General features: G+C 37.6%; 1 protein-coding gene across 2 annotated transcripts in view; it reads right to left on the minus strand.

Moving 5' to 3' along the window:
• Positions 1 to 26,157, minus strand: part of LOC117395561 (leucine-rich repeat and fibronectin type III domain-containing protein 1-like protein) — a 60,299-nt gene extending 34,142 nt beyond the window's left edge. The window contains exon 1 of one of the 2 annotated variants that reach the window (XR_009309534.1): positions 26,050 to 26,157. The gene's annotated coding sequence lies outside the window, so the exon portion shown is untranslated. Of the gene's footprint in view, positions 1 to 7,295; positions 8,540 to 26,049 lie in introns of those variants that run through there. The other variant, XR_009309533.1, reaches the window with a different exon arrangement.
• Between the last annotated feature and the right edge of the window lie 250 nt (positions 26,158 to 26,407).

Here is a 26,407-nt window from a genome sequence, read left to right on the forward strand (position 1 = left end):
TTGGTGCAGAGAGATAGGCAGAGGATGGTAGTGATGAGTATGTGTTGTTAAACTTCATGCCATACATGCTCAGTTGGATTAAGATCAGTCGATTGTGATGTCCTGAAGCAATGTTGTAGACCTAAACCTGATGGCACCGGAATGTCAGCTAAAATATTGACTTTCTTAAGACTTATGACTCATTTGTACACTGAACTTCTAGTAACACGTATAATAAGCAATGCCTTTATCTAATTTCTGCAAGTATTTCCACACAGTGTCTTTCTCCATCTTGTCAGAATGCATTACTTTATTTACATGTCTCTGTGTGTCCGTGGCTTTGCTTGTGTTTGTGTCCACAGTCATAGTCGATGCATTGTTTCTGTCGTTTGTCGGCATTTTTAGCTTTCTTAAAGAAGTAGTTTGTAATAGAAGAGGTTCCAAATGCTATTTTCATCCTCCTTAAACCATTCACTCACAATTCAGGCATGGTGGATGGGTGCATTATCATCTTGAAAATATCCTTCACCACCAGGGTACTATACTGCGTAGTGCTGGTGTTTTTGTTGAACTCCATCTACATGCAGGTTTGAAGTGTCACAGTAGATGTTATTTTCAGAAAACACTCATCCTATGTCGCTTGTACAAGAAAGTACTTCTGACAACAGGTGAATGGATGTTAAATCGGTCGGGAAACTGATATTTAAACATTTATATACCCGCAGATGAAACCTTCTTCAATGAACTGAGACTAAAAGTGTACCTTCAGAATGAGCTGTCTAGTCTTTGCAGAGCATTTACATCACCAATTTAAGAAGTCAGAGAAAGAATCCTTGCAGTCAATCATTCAAATTCCAGTCCTTTAAATTGAGAGTTATGTAGTAAACACATCATTGGAAGATAGCGTTATGAATGCCAGAGCTGAAGCCTCGTAAATCTGCTGTGAATCTATTAGACAACGTGGTAGGGCAGTTTGGGAGATTGATGTTTTTCACATGGTTCTTCAATAGATATTGGACAGGGAGCACAACTTGTCATCCATTGCCATTTAGCGAATGAAGGGTTCTGAATCTCCCTGCATGCTAAATGCTTCTCTTGAGAACGACGCACAGACAAATGCTGTCTCAGCCTGGCAGGCAGCAGGAATAAAATAGTCCTTTGGATTATGAAAAAACAAGAACAGCATTAAAAGTGGACAGCAGCTCATACAAAAGGGGAGAGTTAATTAAAAGGATTGATGCCTTACTTACTGCATATACACTTCAGCTTTGCTCAAATGAAAAACTCTATGAACATCATTTAGATTGTTTATTTAACATTGTGTTATCAAAAAAAAAAGACTACAAAATTATATTGTAAAAGTCTACCAGAAGCCATAATAGTAGTACATTAGTATTTCATGTTAGACTTCGAAATTTTTCATTTTTTTGTCAGTTTTTCATTGAATATATGGAAAACTACAAAAGCGGTGTGTAATTCAATATGTTAACGTAACATTATTCAGCAGGTTTCATTCGACTTTATGAAGCAAAATTATCTAATTCTATAGGGTGATGCAAAACCTTTGGCCATCGCTGTAAATGAATGTAATCACTCTCGCCCTTTTTTAAATATAAATCTGGTTGCTTGCTTTTTTTTTAACACTACAATACTACAAATCCCAAAATTGTAAATGTTGCTTCCTAGTACCAAACAACACCCTGTGTTGTAGGTCACATGGTATAATTGTAGCTTGACCTGTGAAATGTACTTACAACACAGGACGTAAACAACTTTGACCTTCTACAATTTTAGATTTGAAAGCAAATAACCAAAAAGATCTTTACTTCTTCATTTTCTGCTCCCACCATACGCCATTCATTTCTGTCTCAGTACTACAATCGTTGCAGGAGGGAGCATGAGCTGGATGCGCTACGATTCTCATTAGAGAAATACGCCTTCTCCTGGTGAACACTCTCATATAATAGAACCATGTATTTCCCTGGTGATTTACTACCTTAATGAACCACTGTCCAGATCAGTAGCATTGTTCATAATTGAATTGAAGTTCTTTTTTAGTCTTGCCAGGATACACTATATGTAAAGTAACTGGCTAATTACCCACTAGCTATCTGTATTTAACAGTTGCTTTCAGATCTTCCCAGTTCGCATCTCACTATACCAGTCTAAGAATCAGTGTTCAGAATTACGACTAAAAGCAGACTGTAAGCAACTTCAATCTGGACATTGACTCACTAATTCAAATCACTTGCTGTTCTGATCAAGCTTGTTGGACTGCATTTTGGTCTCCATAGCTAGTTTTAATACAGACAGTGCTGCTATCTGATGCACATAGCCTGTAGGCTTTTAGGAAATGTAGTTCACATAAGCCAAAGAATCAAACCCTCTTGGTGATTATTTTATGCAGTGCAACACTACTGCCTGTCCTGTTACAGAAACCCTGTGCAGGAATAAAGACTGAGGCTGAAAGCATTCTCCTCTGATATAATACAGCCTGAACACTCTCTGGAAGTTGCATGCATTCATTTGATGCATTTCCCACTTGATAAAACATGTATGTGTTAACGTGTTAATTAACTGTCTCTAATTAGTGTGTATAGTTACAATACACTTAATGTGTACATCTTTTTTGCAGGATATAATCCTAATCCTTTTCTGAAACAATTGTGTACTTATGTATTATGTGCAAAAAGATTTACAGATTAAATACATTGTAACTGCACAATAACATTGCAATTATGTGCAAGTATCCATGTATTTACTAAGTAACTACTATGTAAATACACAGTAATTAGACACACGTCATGGAAAGTGGTACCTTGTTTTCTTACCCATGTATCATGTTATCTGGGTTCCAAGTTGCCCTGTTTCTGTTTTTCATCACATTATTGAGACTTGTTTTTAAATTGCTGTTGAAAACCATTTCTAGTCGCTTCTGTTCATTATCCAACAAGTGCTTTTGGAGTCACCAATAGAGTAAGAGACTAATTTGATAATTAATTTCACTTTCAACACCTGTGCTGCTGTTAACGAGATTGAATGAATCGGGTGTTTTATTTTTTTTAATATTTATATTTAAGAAAACAGAAATGCCATAATTGTATTATATTTATGTATTTTTTTAAATCTCATAGACCATTCTTTAAAATGGATTGGCTCTTATTAATGTCTTCTTTGTGGTTAAATATTTAAATAAATAAATAAATAAAAAACATCAGGCTCGATGAATCTCATTAACACCAGAAATGAACTTGTCAGTTGTCAGCAGGGAAGCTAACCTTTAGCCTGACATTGATGATGCAGAAGACTCTTGTGGGATACTGAACCAAAGGAATCTAAAAAAGGAATCTGAAAAAAAGCCTAATTTCCACTGTGGGCCGGGCCACGAAAAACACATTTCGGTGCTTTTTTTTTTTTATGAACATGGCCAACCTCAGAAGTCGTCCTGCATCAAAAGGTCATTGGGGGATTGTGCGATTGTGGGCCCTCTTTATGTGTTTATTTATTTTTTTCTTTTCCAGTACTTGATCTCCCTGCGTAGATCGCGAGGCTCTCCATGCGGCCTTGTAGTGTCAGCCGAGTCTGACCTCTCTCAATTAGACATCTCAGTAAGCCAGGGAGACCTCAGTTCATCCTCTGTCCTTCCTTAGTTTCCCCTTGGGGGAAGTTCCTCGCTTCCCGGCCTTGGAGGTCGATCAGTTCAGCCTCACTTCAGCGAGGATAGTCAAGGGGAAACCCCTATTCTGTTGCTAAAGTCACAAGCACTTAGTCTCTTTATTCTAGCAGTCCCTTTACGCAGGCCTGTCTCGTGAAGAAGACAAATAAGATGACATCTGTGTAAGAGTGCGGTCCGTTGTTTTAAATCTTTTGTATTTAACCTTTAACACATGATAAAAACACACACACACAAAGATGACAAGTTCAAACAGCTAAATATAGACATAAACACACAAATCAATAGAATCAATAATAACTGGAAACAGGCATTTGAAAAGGTCAACTAAATGACTGTAAAAGAAGAAAAAAAGCATCTCATACAAATGCAAACCAAAGTCCAGTTGCCTATTCTAATTGCTTCAGAAGGTTATGGAAGCCTTTATATAGTGTGTTTCAATATATATAAAAAAACCCTCATTTGACCCAATGAATAAAATATGCATTACAGTGGTTCTTAACCTTTCCCTAAAGACCAACATAAGACCATAAACATATGTAGCACATTTAATATTCAGATATTAGTTCTGTAAATTTCAGTAAATCTATCGATGTGATTATGCATGTCATATTTATAACACACACTGATGGAAACAACAGCCAGTTCACTTGTCTGTTGCAAGTAAAATCTAGCTAAAAACATAGGGGTTAGACTGAGCAAGGCAGAATTTTGATTTGAAAAATCAATTCAACAGAATGTTGCAAAGGCAGAGAATTGTCCTTGAGTTTTTACTCCCGACTCAGACAGCATCTGTAAACCTCACAACCCTCGACTATAATGGACTATATGGCACCCATTTGTATCAGTTCTTCCATCATCCTGTATACCTGCACTTAACTGCTCCACACTTTGCTGTAATCTAATACTATTCTCAATTCCAGCTCTTTGCTGTATCTGGTTGTTGATTTTACTCTTAAAGGTAACCATATTCACATTTTTTTTGGAATTGCTTTTATTTGAAATCATTCACATCCATTGATTGTACTTACTACTTGTTCTTAATGGAATTTACTCTTCTAAGCAAATATTTTTACGATACGTTTAACTGCTCATAGTCGAAATCCCTCTCAAACGTAATTACTTACTGTATTTTTTTTCTCTCTGAATTTGCTCTTATTTACCACTGACTTTATTGTATTTCATAACTGCTCTTATCTGTAATGTCATATTTTGTAACAACTGTAAGTCGCCCTGGATGAGGGCATCTGCTACGAAATAAATAATAATAGAAGAAAAAAAAATCAATACCATTTTTGTCATTTTCTTAAAGAGATGTCAGTCATACATACATTATTATTATTATTATTATTATTATTATTATTATTTTATTATTCTATAATTTTGTACATTTCTGTAAAACTGGCGATACATTTCATTATACTTTGTAGATGCCTATAAACATGTATAGATTTCTGTAGGACGTTTGTTTTTCCTAAGAGATTATCCAAATGGTATTGAGCACAGGAGACACCTATATAAAGTGTGTCTTTAAGGATAGCAAGCGTGTTTTAGACCAAGAACAAGTATGACTTACAAAACAGATACAGATTTGTGTTGCTTGTGACAGGACAGGACCGTTTATTTTTGTGCCTCACGTGACTTGTTCACGTGCACTGATTGGGGATGGTTGCCGCAAGTCAGATTCCACGGATTCATAGGATCAGTATATTTGAATCTCTTTCTATTTGCATTGAGTTAAGCACCGCCCACTTGGTCGCTAACCACGGTGCTGAAACTGTTTCGTAGTCTGTTGGTAACCGCTTCCTACACGCTAGTCGCTGACCAGAGTTCTGAACGAGTCGCCACGCAAGTAATAAAATAGTCTCCCTGCTAGATCCGCAAAACATGCTCGACTTCTATCAGGTTTTACGTGTAATCAGTTACAGTTTACTGTAAAACAAAATGTACTGTAGACCGGGAACAACCAGACTATTTGAACAGGGTTTCAAACTGCTACACAGGTCAACCCTCGCGTTTAGGTGAGCGTTGATCTAGAGCGTCTCCTCAACCCAGAGAAACGTACGTTGAAAAACACGATTCTAATAAAGTGTGCATTTTTGCTAATTAATAAGGTGGCCCAGAGTGAAGTGGACATTTTTTTCGCCCCCATTTCTATGTATATCACAAGTTGCTTTAGCAGTCAGCAATAGCGGTAGGAGTAACAGAGGGGAGCGGTTTTTACAGTAGTTACATTTAAGCACAAGTTGAATCAGCGTTGCTATAATTCTGCAGAGCCATCAATGTAGGTTAAAGTACATACGCAAACACATTTTTTCCCCCCATTAAAAGGGACAACACTACTCCAAAAATAGACTTTACAGTCCATATACTATCTTCACCTAACCTTCACCTGACAACGAGTCAGAAGTGTTCTAGATTAAAGCCTAAGGAAGTCATAATAGCATACACTGCACAACTTGAAATGATGGGGTGTGAGACTTTATGTACGTATGTATGTATGTATGTATGTATGTATGTATGTATGTATGTATGTATGTATGTAAGAATGTATTTAGTTAAATCACTAGCAGATGTTTGTGTGGGTGAATATTAGTGAATAACATACAGTCTATTTGAATAGAAAAAATAAAATATAAAATCGTGACCTAAAAAAAAAAAGAAATTCTTTACTCTTTAGCTACAAGCGCCTTGAAGCCTTTATGTAATCTGATATTTAGTCCAAGCCTTACTTTAAAAAAAACAAAAAACAAAAAACAAACAAACATACGTATCAGCCAGCAATACAGTTCTGATTGCAATTAGTATGCAGCACACATGAGTGTATTAGATCTTTTGCTATGCAATCACGCCGTCTTGAATTTCACGATGAGACACATACCAAAATGTCATTAATAACTCAATTATTATATAAATTCCATTCTAGGTTCTTAATTAAAAAAAACCCCAAAAAACAGCAAGTAACCAAAGTCCAAAGCTGACAATTCATCATCTGAATTCGAGACATCGTTTATTATATGAAATTGTTTTTGAGATAGCTAAATAGCTCAGACAAATCCTATCGCAACCAACGTACATACAGCATAGTACAGTACTTGCCTATGTTGCACTGTACGTTTACAGTTGCACTGGATACCATATTGCCATTCTAAAAAGCTGCAGAACCCCCTCATAAATAAATTACCTCATTAGCGGCGTACACATGGTGCTAAATCCATTAAACCTCACAATAAACTGAATCAATGTTATTGGAGTAAAATTACATTCTGTGAACACATGCTGAGCGATATAAACAATTACATTTGAAGTGCACCGATAGGCATGTTAAAATAATTCAAACATACAAACATGCTATTTTTGTGTTCCGGATAACTATATTAGGGTAGGTTATTTGTCTTTCATTTAATGACATTAAAATAACAGAATGGTGCGCAAAAAAATACCGTTAAATAAAGTCATATTAATTCCCAGCAACTTTGATGCCGTAGCAATGAATTACCTGTGAATCGTTGCTTTGAAAGTACAGGACAGGTTACTGTAGCTCATCGTTTGTTTTTTTTTTTTTTGTTTTTTTTTACAAAAACAGTACATCAGATTCTCTTTTGCAAATACGTTTTGTATAGGTTTGTCGTTTGTCAATTACCTTTTGTATAGTCAAGCCGTCGTGCTGTGAGCTCTGTAAACGGAACAGGAGCTATGGGTTGTTGTGCAGCGCCCAGCTCTCGCTCTTCTCCCCTGCTGTAAAATATTCTTCTTCTACAGAACACGCATGGTGTGCCAGGCAACCGCAGAAGAACCGTACACTTTAAAAGCGAGAGGTACAGCAAAACTGTCCGCCTCATGAAAAGATAAAACGCCCTGATATGACAATACGCGCATTGCGAAACACAGGACCGGCAATAAAAAAATAAAACATAGAAACTCTATCCGTGCAAGTTCATCAGCGAGGTTCCTTAAAGATGTTAAACACGACACAGCAGCAAAATAATAACGATGGTGTGCCCCGCATTCGCTTCAACGACTTAGTCATTGTAATGTACCAACACAGTGTCAGAAGTGAACGCGCATTTTGTATCGGAAGCTGCACACATTTTCTGGTTTCTGATAAATGTTTATAATGCAATTAATATCTCATTTTGTATGGTAAGCATCGGTACTCAAAAAGCGATAGATACGATTCAGGATCTTGGGACTGCTACTGTTCTAAGTCATCCATGCATCTCCACTGGCAAACGGAGAATATTTTATTTCATTGAATTATTTCCACCACCAGTTCCCCAATTAAACTAAAAATAAACAGTTTGCAATTGCCGTAGAACTCTATAAACGCTGCTGAACGAGGTCCTCTTCTCTGAAAATCTTGAAGGAACTCGGGTTTAGTTTTTAAACAGGCACCGTAGATTGTAGTTTCAAGACTTTTAACATTTTAGTTTTCGTTATCAGCTCCTTTCCTGCAGCAGCAAACCCTTGAACCCGTAAACGTGTGCTTATACAGTACACGTTCTGGTGGAGCACAAGCACTGTAGTTTTCCAGTGGCTGTCTGACTTTCCCCGACTGACCAACAAACCGGGTCAAGAACACCGAAGCACATAGAGCCCACATACGGCAACCACAGTTCTTCCACACCGCTATTCAAAGTAAGACGCTGCAAATGCGCATTTTTTTTTACGATCTCCTAGGCTCCTTGTGAGTATTTTGTCCTCTTCATCACACCAGGGCTACAAAATAAAACATGCTTTTTAAAAATCCTTTAAAAAAATAATGATTATTACTGTTAAGAAGCCGCAAGTTTAGCAGCCAAGCATTGCATTTTCAGCCAGTGCTCTTAAAGGTGATTTTACGTAGAGACACATTATCTGGAGCAGCAGCAGACGTTGGAGGGTGGGGTGTTTGGAATCGAGCTTTTGAATATAAATCATATGGCATATGGGCTACAGTAAAGCGTTACACTGCACAGCAGTATGGCACACGTTTGCTTGCGGGTTTCAGGGTCGTGAAATATAAACATAGTATAACAGAAAGAAGGACCTGCCAAAAGCAGCACATACTTTTACGTGATAAGGGTTGGCTCTCATATGACTGGTTTATTTCTTAGGCAAATGAAACATAGGACGTGTAATATATACGTGCTGAATATTCCCGTTTCAGTTTTAGTCTCGATGGGCAAAACAGCAGAACAGACTTTGAGGTATGATTTGTGTGGCCATAGATATAGAAGCACCTGAAAACCGAGCCCCTACTGTCAACAGTGTATTCATGTTTTGCTCACCGTTACGACCATGTTTTTTTTTCCTTTTCATAAAATAGGACTTAACCAAAGACAGGTAAATATGCAACATGTGCCCCAAGGCTAGTGAATGTATTTTTTTTTGTAAATTATGCATTTAGCCTGAAGTATATTTCCATCAACCCCCATAATACGAGATCTTCACAGTGATACCATGGAACTCCATGTAACATTCATGGAATGCTGATTTATCATTAGCTTAGCAGGTCTTAGCTGACACTCCTGATGTAATTGAACAAATTAACTAAATTGATCAACCACTTACATTTTTCAGAAATTGATTTCAGGGTTACCCCGATGCAACATGTGCCCCAAGGCTAGTGAATGTATTTTTTTTTCTATTATTGAAACTGTGTGCTTTAAAGGAGGGGAAAACTCTCAATTCAATCAATCTTTTATCTGTTTATATATATATATATATATATATATATATATATATATATATATATATATATATATATATATATATATATATAAAAAAATAAATAAATAAATAAATAAATAAATAAATAAATGTGGTAGCCTGCTGTTTTATTTGAGAGTTAATCCTTTTCTTTTTGGATATTCCTTTACTCCTGTAAATTTGCTTGGAAATTGCAGACGCCCCCTTAGTGGCCAGCTTACCCCACAGTTGTGTACAGTATATACAGTGCAGATTCAGTTTAACATTCATACTGCCTTCCTGCATCAGTGTGATTTTCTTGATTATAACCTATCCGAAACTTGCCATTCACCAGTAAATAGCTTGCCAGTTTTTTTTTCAGCTGATATGTCGTTTTAGCGTGGTTTCCTATCCACACTCTGTTTTCAATTCCACCTTGTCACCATTTCAATTATATTTGTTTTGTTCAGATTTTTTTTTTTTTTTATCTACAACACCTTATAGTCAGTGTCTTTAACTACATTGTAATTGCACAGTAATTGCATGTGTGGTTTATTTATAAGGAATAATCAAGTGCTTGGTTGCTGTAGTAATATTTTCATATGCACACTTTGGTCATTAGATTTTATGGTTCCTTCTATCTGTGCTGTTTTTAGAAAGGACAGATGTTGTGAGCTCACATTGAAAGAGGCTGCATCACGACAGCTACTGAAATAAGCAGCAAAATCCAGATTTAATTGCACATTTGGCACTGTACGGTTGAGGTTGCATTTGACAAAAGCGTAATGTGTGACTGAGTAAAGACATCCAGTAAAAGATGAGTTGCGGTATACTCCTTTGTAGAATATGTTCCCTGGTAATCTCACTGCCTGGATGCTTTTGATTGGGCTAACTGTCTGTGGAAATTAGAACAGAAGTACGCAGTAATATTTAATGCCATTTCTACTCTGTAGGAAACTTTTCACTATCACTTATTCAGCTTTGGGAGCTTGTTGGACTTTTTAGAATGCTCCAGTTAAACTGAAAAGGAGACAGATAGTAAAATTACAGTATTTATTGAAAAGTTGTGATATTACATACAAAAAAAATTGAATTTGCGGTATGATTTGCAGGCATATAGGTTTGAGCAAATTTGAAGGAAGGGTTTCGTAGTAAAAGCTTTAGAAATAGATATTTCTTTAAATGAAATATCTATAGTTTCAAATGGTATATATGGTATAATTTATATATATATTTTTTCTTATAACAATTTATGCCCAATTATCTCCACCCATTTTCTCCTCAGTTTGTCTGATTCCCTCACCACAGCAAATTCTACAGCTCAGGAGAATGAAGGTTCAGTGGCCATCTATCCCACGACCAAGCCAATTGCCTCTTCACACCCAGGAGCTCTACAGTGAATGTTAGCAAACGACTGGCCCCTGGATGTCAAATGCCCTGGTAGGTGTCTGCTTGGAGCTCACCAGCTGCCTGACTAGTAGAGTCATAACCTGCAGGAGCGTCAGAGCCAGTGCCATGCTCCCCGTGGAATCCGCAGCAAAGATCGGCTATGAAGTGCATCAAATGTAAATTATGCATTTAGCCTGAAGTATATTTCCATCAACCCCCATAATACGAGATCTTCACAGTGATACCATGGAACTCCATGTAACATTCATGGAATGCTGATTTATCATTAGCTTAGCAGGTCTTAGCTGACACTCCTGATGTAATTGAACAAATTAACTAAATTGATCAACCACTTACATTTTTCAGAAATTGATTTCAGGGTTACCTGCTGGATTGTGGCTCTCCAGGACCAGTGTTGGCCACTCCTGCCCTAGTGGATGTAAAAAATGTATCAGTAAAAAATACAGCTTAACACAAATGTGATAAGTAACCTTTCCTAAAAGCGCACAGTGTAATGAACCTCTATCAAGCTGAACTGCGCCTTTAAGGTGTTATTTGCATGAGAACTGTAGTAGCCACTCCCCCATGAGAGCTGAAGTAGCCACTCCCCCATGAGAGCTGAAGTAGCCACTCCCCCACGAGAACTGAAGTAGCCACTCCCCCACGAGAACTGAAGTAGCCACTCCCCCACGAGAACTGAAGTAGCCACTCCCCCACGAGAACTGAAGTAGCCACTCCCCCACGAGAACTGAAGTAGCCACTCCCCCACGAGAACTGAAGTAGCCACTCCCCCACGAGAACTGAAGTAGCCACTCCCCCACGAGAACTGAAGTAGCCACTCCCCCACGAGAACTGAAGTAGCCACTCCCCCACGAGAACTGAAGTAGCCACTCCCCCATGAGAACTGAAGTAGCCACTCCCCCATGAGAACTGAAGTAGCCACTCCCCCATGAGAACTGAAGTAGCCACTTCCCCATGAGATCGGTTTGACTCACACATCCACAATGTTTAGAATTCACATCATAGCCTTGTATTTAACGTATTTGCATTTTTTCTTACTGTTTGTATTTAATGTACTATGCCCTGTATTCCTCTGTATTTAATGTAAATAGGAGGCTTACTGCAACTTCTGAGCGTCTCCACATACATCCCACCAGCCCTTTCGCCAGGGCATTATGTTATTTTTCCATAACTCTTATAATGAACCTCTACACCTCCTTCTTAAAATGTACTACATTGTGTTTTTTTATATGGGGTTAGAGTGTCTAGATCTGCACAGATACATAAATAGAATGCCATTCAAACAATCGGGTTAGTTGTGTGTACTGTACTCATAAAATTGATCCCATAAAGTGTGGTCCTGTATTGAGTCAAAGTAGATGCTGTGTCCATTATTTTACCTTGGCAGGAGTAACTACCGTGACTATCGACATATAACAAATGTGCTAGAAATGACATTGTGCTTGTCAGACCCCAGGGAAGACGGCTTAAAGGAGTAAAATATGTGTCTGGAATAACAGTGGTTGCTGTTCCTAGGGTACGGTTAACAATGTTATATAGAAGTTTCCTTGAAATGCTGCCACAGTATCCCCACTGGTTAAAGTGGTGGCACACTGTTTCCCCGATGAGTAATGAGTTCAATCATGGTTTCATCATACATAACTGGGAACTTTTATTGGGATTCTGCAGTGGCCTGTCATAATTTGGTTGTTTGACAGAGGTTGATACGGGCAGCCTACTGTGTCTTTTAGTCTGCTTGTCACTAATGCTCCATTTCTCAATTCAGAAGGTTTGCATTCATTGTAGCACCTTTGTCAGGATTTACAGCATCTATATGGTTTCATCACATTGCTTTTTGCATAACCTGGGATCAACTTTCCACATTCTTGTTGTATCCCTGCCAGCAACTCACATTTACAGCAATTTCTATAATCGAGGAAAGCGCTTACTGGAATGTCTGGCTCAAGGCTACTGACTCTCCTGATGTATCGATATTTCTTTTTTTTTACTGCAAAGGATACACGGCAGCGTTTTCCTGTCTAAAGGAGTAAAAACCTACAATCGATGTTAGAAAACTAAAGACACGTCTTCTTCTCTGTGCTGCTGCAGAGTGCTTTCAGAAAACTAAAACAGGTAACACTAAGTGTCTGTTATTACTGTGTATTTACATAGCAGTTACTTAGCATCTTTTTGCATATGTAAGTACACAATTGTATCAGAAAATGGTTAGGATTACATCATGTAACAAATTACACATTAAGTACATTGTAACGATGCAATAACATTGTAATTGTGTAAGTACACATGTATTTACTAAGTAACTACTATGTTAATACACAGTAATAAGAGACACTTCATGTAAAGTGTTACCCAAAAAATATTTCACATTGTGTCACTTACCCGTTCCACAGTTTAACGATGCAGGAATTTAAAATGAAACGTCTAGAATTGTAAGTCTGATAAATATATTTTAGTATTGCAGCATGTATCACCGTGACAGTTTAATAATGTTTAATTCATAAAATTCATAAAGATGATGACAATAAAACCTTGTGGCATTTAACCACCACACCATTTAAAATATTATATTAGGCTTAAACCTGAAATGTAACTTTTAAAGACAGAAATAGACTTTAGAGATACACTCGCTGTCAGAAATGTTGGTTCCCTTTTTACTCAATTTAATAATCCCCTTTATTTTCTAATTGTAATTTATTACACACCCTATAATAGTGTTCAGATGTAATTGCATACAAACAAGCATGGGGTGCAGATAAAGTAAATAATTCATACCTAACCCGGATTTAACATTAATCATCAATAAATATTTTAAAACATCACCAAAATGAGTAATGGTTGAATCTATGCTAAATTGATGCTGACTTCAAAAAAATGCAATTCAGTCATGTCATGTAATCCATCATGTATCCGCCCATCACATATCCACCCTAACCGTTTATTCACCATAATCAAGCTCTTTATCCGCCATGATCAAGCACCTACATGTACAGCACTAATGCAAAATGGCTACAGGAAAGCCAATAATTTTATATATATATATATATATATATTTAGTAAGCCTATGTATTTCTGCTGCTGTGTAAATTACCCAGCGCTAATGGAAGTGTATACAGTACTGAAGAGGGTTTTTTGTGTAAATGTATATTGTAAATAATGTGTATTTATTGTAATTATTTAATGAAGTACCTGGCGCTCCTGGGAGAGCCTGTCTGTTGTGTGTGATTACCAGGTGTGGAATCAGCAGGTAGGTGTGTTCCAGTGGGGAGTCAGGTATAAAAGTGTTCCATTTATTTACCTCAGGGCTGCTGCAAAACCATAGCCAGCTGGGCTAAAGAAGCTGAAATTGGCTGACGTGTGTGTGTGTGTGTGTGTGTGTGTGTGAGAGAGAGAGAGAGAGAGAGTGTGAGAGACTGAGTGAGAACCAAGTTTGGATAGATTGAGTAAGCAAGCCAAAACCACGACAGCCAGGTGAGAGCTGGAGTTGGTTTATTATTGAACAGAGGAGATTAGTTCACAGACTGTGGATCCCACCAAAGTTTTCATACACTGTGTTGTATGTGCTCCGTGCACTGCCATTGCTGGTACTGTCACGTGAGCTGTTCAGTGTGTTGATATGTAAATAAATCCTATTTGCCTGCAGGGCGTATCAACTTCAACCTCCTGCCTGTCACTCAGCAGTGAATGCATGCACCCACACGGCAGATGGATACCCTGTCACATAATTACAATGTTATTATGCATAATTACAATGCACTTAATGTGTCATTTTTTTGCATGATATAACCCTAACACTAAACCTAGCCCTATCCATAACCTTAATGCTAACTCTAAATCTAACACTAACCATGTGATACAATTGTGTACTTACATATAGCATGCAAAAAGATTTACACATTAAATACATTTTAACTATGCACAATAACATTATAATTATGTGTAAGCACACATGTATTTACTTGGTACCTACTATGTAAATACACAGTACCAAACTTTATTATGTTTAAAACAGAATGACATTATCCATAATTAATGTCAATTGTAACAACATTTTTCATACCTAAATTATGTGTTGATAGGGATTACCATGATAACCAGTTATCAATAACAGGAAATGATATTACCGGAAACCTATTGGGCTCAGGTGGAGTCAACCATACTGTAATGTTATTTCAATTGGACATCATGCAAAGATTTTTTGATGTGATCACACCTGCAGCCTTCTCTCCAGCCAAAGTTTCTCACTCTGAAATCAGATACTGCACAGAGCAGAGCATGTTCAAACTGCTCATCGTCTGCTGTTGATCCTGCTGGGAGTATTGGGTTTCAGTATTGACCTGCTGAATTCAATGTCATTTACTTGCCCTTCATGTTGAGATGAAATCTAATACTGCTTAGTGCAGCTGATACAGCAAGTTACTCCACAGGTACTGGGGTGTTACTCCAAATGTACTCTGTTTCTGGAGTTACAAATAGATAACTTAATCCACGTAGCTTGCTTTTTTTGCCATTAGGGTCAGCTCATTGCTGACTGGACTGACATCTGTGCCTGCTAAAAGTTCTGCTGAGTTCTATGTTTTATGATCATGTGTTTTTTACTTCTTATTTATTGTGTTTCATGTTGTTTGCTGTGGTGCTGGGAACCTCTTGCAAGTTCATCATTGTGAATGAGAATTTGTTCTCAAATCGACTCATCTGGATAAACAGAGGCCTTGATGGTTTGAAATGCTTGAGGACCTTGTGTAAAATCTGCTGTGCCACCTAGCCCCTTTACTAATCATTACTTCCAAAGCTATTCCGCAGCCCTGCAAATTACAACTCATATTAACCTTTTCAGCTTAGTTGAAACTTCAAAGAATTGCCCTCAGGATATTAATACCTGCTCCACAAGCCTCAGTATACTGTTCTGTAAATCTGAGAGTTACACCATTAGAAAAGAAAGAGAAGGGGCTCCCATATCTCCATTACTGTCACTGTCCTGGAACTCATCCAAGGTGAAATTATGCATTCATTTTTCACTTCCATCCCCCAGGCAACGAGGTTATAGTGTCTGTAAAATATGATAAAGTATATCAAACATTTTTAGGGATTAAAAAAAGGTGGTCTGTATTTTTTATGATTATGTATGAACTAACATAATTCATACTGATTTCATATAAAGCGAGCATCCATTTTGGATACATTTAATAATTATTTTTCATATTGGTGGCATTTTATAATTTTGGCTTAATTAATTAATTGATGTTAGTGCTACGTATGAATTATTGTAAGAATGTAATATTAACTTAAGCTTGTTCATATCTAATTATATTTGAATTGCATGCATTTGTTATGAATGTATCTATTACACTCATAGTGAGGAGTTGGTCAATCAACGACAAAAATAACAATTTCGCTACTTGAGCATTTAGAAATTATGCTGCTACCATAGGTGAACTTGTCAGTCTGTGTCAGAGACACAGGCTTGGTAAGGAAGGTACAACCCCTGTCACTGGCGACTCAATAAATTCTTACATATTAGTTCTGGCTTCGAGCTTGACAGATGTCACCAACACCTTCATCAGGGAACCTGAGGGATTCACTGTCAGCCAAGACTACTGTCATGTGTAATCCCATCATATAGATGTTGGTTGAGGCAACCAAGTGCAAATCTCTAGCTGTTTAAATGATTAATTAATCAATCTTCCCTAACAGGTTGGTGATTAATTGATTTTACTTTGTTAAATCGACTAAGTTCAAAATTACTTTTAAAACACTTACTTTCAATGATTTCATACTTTTTCTGAGTACTGTAGTTGAATTGCTGCTTACTTTATATGGTTCCACACATCATTATTTTTGAATTACATAATTCATATGCTATAGTGTTACCTAAAACATCAATGGCATTTGAAGATGCTTGCTCTTTCACTATATCTAGATATATGTACAAATGTAAGTATGCCATATGGACTGGACCCTCCATATACCCTCAGACCCTCTATAGCTTGTGCTAAAGAATGTTCGAAACAAGTTGCATAATAGCCGTCTAGAAATATGTAAATCTAGACAGATACACAGACCACCAGACACCCCATTCACGCCCGTATTTTGATCCTCAATAACTTTCGTTTAAGAATGTCCTCAGTTTACTCACAATTGAATAAATGCATCTCTATACAGTATATACTCTTATAAAAGTTCCCCATTGTAAAAACATGGCAAAGTGCATTTGAGGTATAGTGAAAGCATTGTAAATCCCTGAGAGGTATGGCAAAGCATATTAAAAAAAAAAAAAAACATGGCAAACAGTGGTAAAGTGTGGTGAATGCATAGTATAAGCATGGTAAAAGCATGTGAACACTGCTATTATACAATGCAAAATTACTGTGCTAAACGTCTCTAAGTGTATGCAAAACACTAAAGCATTGGTGGAGGCTTGGTGGTCCTGTGGTTAAAGAGAAGGGCTTGATACCAAGAGGTCCACTGTTCAAAAATTGGCTCAGTCACTGTCTCACTTTGTGTGACCCTTCGGATGAGACGTAAAATAAGCAAGGTCCCATTGGAAGTGACTCTGCAGCAGCAGTTGTGATGCATAGTTCACTCCCTCGTCTCTGTAAGACGCTTTGGATAAAAGCGTCTGCTAAATGACTCCTTAAAAATAATAATAAAGCATTACATACATATACCACCTCTATCACATCCCTGTTGCCTCACATCCCCAGCAAGTGTAGATTTTTTTTTTTTTGAGTATTTCTTAATGTTACTACAATTCCTTATCATACAGCTTCTAAAGGCAGTGGTGTCAATCAGTATAGATAGTACACCGTGTGGTTTCAGAGACTCAGTCAATCATGTAGCTGTGAGGGTCGTCTCCTGTGGAGCCTGAATGTAACCACTGCCTTTGTCCCTCACTTTTCATGAGGAGTTTTATAGGTTCTTTTTTTTTGGAATGACCTGGGAAAGTGCTTTGAACTATTTTGAAAAACCCAGGTACTTATTAAAGCTGTTGGAACTTCTGATTCCTCATGGCTGCCTGAAGCATCTCTTGATGCCTCAGTGCTCTAAAAATTAAAGACAATTAGATTAGGCATTACTCGAGTAAGTCGGCAGTAAACATTGCAGAGGGTCCACTGTGGATAAACAAAGTGGTGTCAGTGAGGCGACAAGCTTACTACATGTCTGGTAGCCCTGGGAATTTGTTAACTGAAATGAGAAACTTTAAAAGCCATTGGAAGTTTCTGCAACCAAACTGTTCCAAAGTTCGAAAAATGGGGTAACACTTTACATTAAAGGCCTCTAATTACTGTGCATTTACATAGTAGTTACTTAGTTAAATATGTACCGGTACTTACCCATATTTACAATGCTATTATGCTTAGTTACAAGGTACTCAAGGTGCTAGTCTTTTTGCACGATATACAGAGTGATTAGAAAGGTGCATTGATGTGGTAAAGTTACTTTCTAATCATGCTGTATGTAAGTACACAATTGTATCGGAAAAGGGTTAGGGCTGGAGTTAGGATTAGGTTTTAGAGTTTGGGTTATATCATGGAAATAAAATGTACACATTCCGTGCATTGTAACCATGCATAATAACAAGGTAATTATGTGTAAGTACACATGTATTTACAAAGTAACTACTTGTAATTAGTGGCACTTAATGTAAAGTATTACCAAAAATGTAGGGGGGGGGGGGGGGATCTGAAGCTATGTTCTATTTAGTGTACCTTTTTTTAAAAAAAACAAATAAAGCAAACGAACAAAAGCAATGCAAGTAAATTACTGCATTCCTAAACTGCACATTTTTAAATGCCATATTCACTGCTTTTTCCCCAAAATGCCCATTTGAAAAATAACATTCTTTCCACTAAGTGCTGCTGTGTCGGCAAATCTGCTTGACAGTTTGTGAATAGTGTGTGAGAGAGTGTGACACTTATTTCCCTGCATGCACTGACACACGACTCCTGAACCGTGATCCCCTTATTCATGCTGCTGTCTCTCAGTCACAGACTAACGACAGACTCCTATCGCTCGCCCTCTGTGAACCCCATTCTCCGCACACAAAGCCTCTTTTGATTTTTTTTCCCCATTTCCCCTGCTTCTTTAAAGCAAACATCACGTTGCTCTTTTCAATGGAGACAGCAAGGTATATATTCTTGAGTGTTTTGACACCACAGGAGAGTGGATTCCATGGTACCCACGCAGTGACTCTCCTCTCCTGATTTTAGTGGTTCTGAATGTGCGACTGGTGAGACACAATGGCTTTCACACAACGACTGCTACATTGCTCCAGAGATAAGCCGAGATCACCAAATGCATTCTGCATGTTTTCCTTACCACATTCTAACTCATTGGGGGCTTGAAGCTCTTTTTTTGTTTTGTTTTTCAAAAGTTACCGAGCCAGAAATAAACAACTCAGACATTTCATTTAGGACCTTGTAAGCCGTCTTAAGCTTGTCCTTCATATATTTTACAATTGCATTAGTCTTCGCTGAAATAAAATCAGTAAATCTACCCTAATGTGTCTTCTTATTTTTTTTTATAAATTGAGCAATTGTTTTTTTTGGCATCTCCCTGCTGTGGGACATGTATGCCAGGTACACCCTAGGTCCTTTGATTACTCTGAAGATCAATGAATGCCTTAGTTTACATAAGCATCGTTGCAATACAAGTCCACTCAACAATGCTGATGCTGAATTCAAGAAGATGATGAACCCATCCACTGTGACAGAATCTTTTCAGGCGCACAACAAAGACATGACAGAGACATCTTCCATGGCCACCCCAATCCCCAATTAAGCATACCTGGGATGAACTTGAATGACACATTTGTCATCAAAATCCTCTGCATACCTCTTTACACCAATTGCAAGACATTTTAATGACTGCGTTACCAACTGTGGCAGGGCAAAAGCCTTGCTTTTGTAAATAGTGTGCGTGGGAATGTAAGATGGGCAGGGATGAAGTTAATTCTGTCCCTGCCAACAATCACATGTGTGGCCATACCACACGTAGGTAACTGAGTGCTAATTGGGGTGTAAAAGAGAGCAAAATCCTGTTGGGGGAGGGAGTTAGGTGAGCGGAACTGTATGGAACTGTGTTTTATTTACAGCTTTGTAGTAAAGGCTAAATCATAGCCTACAATGGTTTAGTCTTTGGTTTGAAACTTTATTTTGGCCCTCGTGCCTGTTAATTTGTTCCTGTGTTTACTTGTGTAATAAATGTGTGCAACAGCTCTTGATCTGCAGCTTTCTGACTCCCAGTCTTCTTCCTGCTAATACCATCTTGGGCTCACAGTGCTATCCTGTCACACCAACCCTCGAGATACCTTCCAGCACCTTGTGGAGTCAAGGCTGTGATCAGGGGAAACAGAAACCCAACCTGATACAGCAGAACCTTAGCGTTACGAACACCAAACTTACAAACTGACCGGTCAATCACTTTAAACCAAAAGTATGCAAATCACTCAACTATGCGTTGCATGCAACCAGACAGCTGGTCACGAAGGCGGCAAAATTACTGTATAAAAAAAATGTATCCAGACAAAGGTGAGGCTGATTTAAGAGCAAGCACGGGCAATTTTATTAGGAAGGTTTTTTTTTTTTTTTTTTAAAGCAAAAGGAGGCTGAGCAAGCTTCATGTATTACTTTTGTTTATAATAAAATAAAAACAAGCAATATGTTAACCCAGGTTAAATCTGTGTTTTTGCTACAGTTACAATTTCAATGCTGAGTTAAATGCATAACATGCATAACATAAACCATAACATTGTGAGTATTGCATTGCTGTGCTGTATCCTTATAGTATTCACCAGCTTAAGGCTGTAGATAGCAACTGTACACATTTAGTAAAACCATTGAAAACTCATATTCGCAGGTCATTCAAACTTAGGAACAACCTCCTTTCCTAAAGTAACTCTGCGGTTCTACTGTATTAGGTAAATGTCATAATAAACTAGACAGACAGTCTGTGGAGATCCACCACTGTGAAGATTTACTGAACAGACCTACATGGTTTTTATCAGCATGTTAAATCTCTGTTTACAAGCCAATTAAAACCAAACAGAATGTAAAAGCCCACATACCTAATAATGTGTCGATACCCGAGACATACCATAGCTCTCTCCATAATAAACAGACATCTTGCCCATGTATCTGCCTTCAGGACACGATGGGAAACATGTCATTCACAGTCATGCACTGTATCATTAGAAATGACCTTGGTTGCTCTGGAAAATGTCAAGGATGTGAGAGGCAATATGCTGAACATCGTGCTAGCACATCAAAGGGCCTGGAGAACTACAGAAAATCTGACTTTTTCCCCCCCCCTGGATTTCTTCTTGGCTTTTGAATTATCAGAGCTTTTGGTTTCAATGGGTAAAGCCCCCATATCATCCCCAAAAAACACACAATAACATTTGCTATAACCCAGGGTTAATCTGTAAACAAAAAGGTACCGGATCTTGTAATTAAGGAAGAGGGATAGCATTTTTGTTTCTAGACCCAATGTACTGACCTTATTGCAACCGACCTTTGACTCACCAGGTTTTAATAATCTTCAGGTTTGAACAATACCAGTGGTGGGCCGACTAATGTGATGAACAGGAGCAAAAAGCGCTACAATTTTCTTGCTCATACAGTAGATGTTGCTTCCTAAAATATCATTACAGAACAATTTTGTCATTCAATTCACGGAACAGAAAGTGCATTGATTGTACATGTTATGTACATAGGATTCTTTTTTGCAACATTATATATTTTAATATTCACCGAGACACAGTATAAAATACATCCTGCAATATTGTGGCAAATCTTTCCTGTCATGTGATATTTTATATAATATCTACTGCTGTATTAGAAAAATATCTGTTAAAGAGAAAATGGGTAAGCAAAGTGCATAATACGAGGTTATAATTATGCATTCCGTTTATATGCAGTGGTGCGCTAATGCAACATGCAAAAAGATCAATGCATTTTTTTATTGAGGATGACTGTAGATGCATCAACTTCTGTAGGCAGCAGTTTCTGGTTTCTATGTTAATGTTATCTCAAAGGAATCCTTCTTTAAACAAACGCTGGCTGCATCACACAGTTAACCCCATAAGGTACACAAAGAATTGAGCGACTGTTCAAACATTTTCTTCTCAAAACACATTTGAGAGCGACTCAAGTATTACGAAGAGGAAACTGACGACTTGGATGACCAGATCCAGCCTGTTGGTACATTTTAAACCATGCTTTGTGCAACTCATTGCAAAAATAAGAAAGCCAGCATTATTTGTGGGACACACATGTCCCTTGTACCTAAAAGTGTTAAAGCAATACAGACCACCCTGCCGTGTTTAAAACAACACACATTACTTTACCTTTGGCGTGTCTCTGTGTTGTCGTAAATGAAGCACTTTATTTTAAACAATCCTAATTATTTTGATTTACACATCATGGTTCATAAATCACCTGGGAAATATATTTTACTTGAGAGCATTCTCCAGTCTGAACTTATCTTACAAAGCCCCATAGTGTGTATTAATATCTATTTTAGTTATGACCTACACTGCCTGTCCATTTTATTAGGACCTGTACCTAATATCGGGTTGGGCCATCGTTTGTCTTGATCACAGCCTCGACACGATGTCACTCCACAAGGTGTTGGAAGGTGTCTTGAGAGATGCCAATCCATTCGGTCTTTAATACTTCATGCATTTGGTGCAGAAAGGTGGTTCATCCTAAACATGCCCAATAGGATTCAGATTCAGGGATTGTGTTGGACATGGAAGATGCCTGAAATCTGTCATGCTCCTCAAAGTGCTTCTGAAGAATTTTGGTGGTTGCATGCATTACATCATCTATATTTGACTAATATTTAATTTGCGGATTGCTGAATATCCAGTTCATTCTTTATCTCAGATTATTTAGCATGCTTACTAACTATTCCATAAAACAAACAAATAAACAAACCAAACATTTCTTTCAATCACTTCCTCTAAAAAGACTCCTAAAATCTCAATCCCTGATTCTCCAGACAAGCTTCAAGTCAAAGTAAAGACAGATTTACTCAATATGAGAGCAGGCCCACTCAGAGTGATTGCAAACACCATCAAATAGTAAATAGGAATGTAAAAATAAATTGAAGTGGCTCTTGAAGCTATTTGCTGTTTAAAACACGCACACGCACAAACATCCCCTGTGCACATCTCTTCAGATAACTTCTTCATTAAAATGAGCTTCTCTGAAGTTAATACATAAAAATGGGATTTAAATAAACAAGCTGGGGAGGGACCGTCTAAGGCAAGTGAACCAAAGGTTATGGTTATTCCTGATTTCTATAATAGGGATTACTCTGCACCAGTCAGGGAGCCCATTTTCTAGGGTTCCTTGGATGTCTTGTTTTCCACTGGGGCTTGTGCAACCCTTTCTTGTACTGGAATATAAAAACATTGGACTCCCACAGTCGCGTTCTGCCGAGAAAGATGAGGGCAAAATGTCACGTTCGTACCAAGGGAAGGATGTAATTTGAGATTTTCTAAGGTTTACATACAGTCCTCAAGAGTAAATTCACTGCTTTTTCAATATGAGTTTTAATGTGAATATCTGTCAGCTACAGTCGTAGGACAGAGACCTTTCCACAGTTTGCAGTAAGGGCCTGTCATGGATAATTCATCATCAAGTTGAATCCCTGATCTATTTTACCAGCTTGTTATCACCTTACAGTGTTCCTAATGCTGTAAAAATGTATGTTTGTAATGCAAAGAACCTGAATTCTGTGTCACACATTTCAGATAAGTCTAATTAGAATCGCATCAGTCCCATTAAAGTGACTGTAGCTAATAAAATAATGTCATGAATCTCACCTATCGTGCATTTGTTATAGCGGTCTAAAATTGCAGTTTCGAAAGAAACACCTATATTTAATTATTTGTTGTAAAGATCTAGCACTACACTAGGTTTCAGCAAGTGCTGCACTTCCTAGGTCATTTTCCCCCACCCTTTCAACTGGCTGTACCCCTTACTTACTGACCTGCTTTCAGCCAGTCACAAGCTTTGACCCCCAAGACACTTCTAAGGTTAGAGAAAAGGAGGGGAACTCAAAAGCACAACACAGACGGCAAATAGGTTGAAATTCCCCTGGCGTGAATATTACTGGTTGCTGCTCTTGATAGAAGGTTAACAGGAATGTGGGAGTTCTTAGTGTGACGAGCAGTGTTGTGTGATGCTCTTAAAACCACAAATGAAGACGAGCCTGGATCGTTTGCATTGCGGTTAAGTGTCCTAGTCCATAACAATGACTAAATCAAGCCCAAGGCCTTTGAAAGCAAAAAGTAAATGAATTATTTATTAATATACGCTTTACAACTCACAATTTTATGGACTAGGATATACTTCAATGAGCTGGAAGGGAATTCAAAATAGGTTGATTTAATCTAAATAAATAGAAGCTCCACAGTGGCACATGCAATTGCATGCATCTGTACATTTTCTCTCCCGTGTTAAGTAATTGAATTGTTTCCTGGATGTTAAATGGGAAGAGACAAATTGAGCAATGTAATCTCAGCCAATTCCTCCAGCTGATATATTTCACAGTCTCTTACCCAGTTTGTCTGTTGCACATTTGGCACAGAGTGAGAATCTGGTGTGAAGTAAACTGAAAACGTTTTAATTAAAAATGTGATTGCCAGACTAATGTTGCCCCACCAATCTACTCGGGTTTTCTGCACAGTCCAAACTTAGCATTCAATTCAAATTAACATCGCAGAGTAGGCACATCTTTTGCAAGGTGATTTAAAAGAGAGCAGAAAGCCATCTAGCAGTTTTATCCATCTCGCTATTTAACACTAAAGTGCTAATCATACTGCCTCAGTTAATTATCAGACCGATTTCCTATAATAATGAACGTGGCAATCTTAAATGTTTCAGTATTGCAACAGTAACCACGACTTAGGAATGTGACGCTACCTTGGACACGTTCAGCATTTAAAAGGTCATCTCAACAGAGACTTAAAATACCCCATGCCTGCCATTCTCTTCTGGGCTTCTATCAAGGAAAGATCCAGAGAATTTGGGCAAAATTATGAGTCAGGGGGTCGAGGATTGATGTCTACAGGGGGCTAATTTTATTTGTGATCTGAGACGGATTAAAACCCAGGCTGAAATAAGTGAAAGGCACAGCATGAAAGAATAGCCAATTAGCGTCATAATTTATTTATGGATTGAATTTTGGTCTGAGCATGCTTGAAGTAATAATAGAAATGTATTATGAAAAAGGAACCAGGAATTCAATGTTGAAAAGTGGATGACAAAACCCTAAAATGATTTTAGAATTATGGATACTGTCATTCATTTTGAAAATTCTGTGAATCGCTATTCTGGTCAGTTAGCATATTTTAAATATATAATTATAACCTGTGTAGCCATTCATTCAACAGCATTTGATGGTGTGTGTAGATAGATAGATAGATAGATAGTAACAAAGCTGTACTCACTTGCGTTCATTTGCCCCTTTAAAAGACTGACCCTACACAGAAATTGAGGTTTAAGTAATAAGCACCAAAAGCCACTTTGGAGCACTACACACATCAGGAACCTAACTAAATACACAATACTGCTAAGCTGTTTACCTGTTAAAACAAAAACAACACACACAGTACCACACCTGTGATTCAGAACCAGAGCACACAGTCTTCTTCCTTCTGCTCAGCAGTCCTGAATGAACAAACTGTGAGGCTTATATGCCCCACAGTAACAAGTGTGGGCAGCTGGCTGTAATTTACAATTATCATGCCAACTGCCAAAACAATTAACAAATAATACAATTAAATAAACATGTTGTGGCAGGGAGGATTTTTTAACCCCCTTGCTGCCTACATTATATATATATATATATATATATATATATATATATATATATATATATATATATATATATATATATATATATAGTGTGTGTGTATATATATATATATATATATATATATATATATATATATATATATATATATAGATAGATAGATAGATAGATAGATAGATAGATAGATAGATAGATAGATATAGATAGATAGATTTTTTATGCCATTGAGAAACGTCTCATTTAGAGAAACCCCTTTATCATATTTCTACATGCAACAAAACCGTGGTTACCAACATTCTAATTGAAATAACGTTTGGTCACAGCGAAGCTATACCTAGATAAAGATCCTACACAATTTTTTTTTAAAAAAATAAAACAAACCGTCGAAAACGCAGCATACAAAGTGTATTACACAGACCTTTATAGCATACATTTACAAGTAAAAATAATATGCAGACACAGAACAAAACATTAGAGAGTTGAACAGAACTAACTTGCACTTATTCCGAGCTCCGCCCCTTTTTAAGCACAGCTGGACTCGCTGGAGGCAAAGCAGACTGGCCCGCTTCGTCCTGCCGTCGATCAGTCATGAAGTGTTTTCCTCTTGCTCCCCATTTTCAAATCAAACTAGTACCTGTCACCGTGTACACCTATAACATCAAACGCTTACTTACACCTTAACACGCTAATTTCAAAGTAGGCGCTTTGAATGACAGGCTAGCTGGCAAATGAAAGTGCTACGCCGGTCTGATGATTGACAGTCATTTAAACGAATCAGAGCATTCTAATGGTTCTTCAGCCAATTAGATCTGTCAGGACAGGATGAAATGGTTGACGGTGAAACTACACTAG

This window comes from Acipenser ruthenus, chromosome 30, assembly GCF_902713425.1.
Source record: "Acipenser ruthenus chromosome 30, fAciRut3.2 maternal haplotype, whole genome shotgun sequence".
In the NCBI taxonomy this organism is placed as follows: domain Eukaryota; kingdom Metazoa; phylum Chordata; class Actinopteri; order Acipenseriformes; family Acipenseridae; genus Acipenser; species Acipenser ruthenus.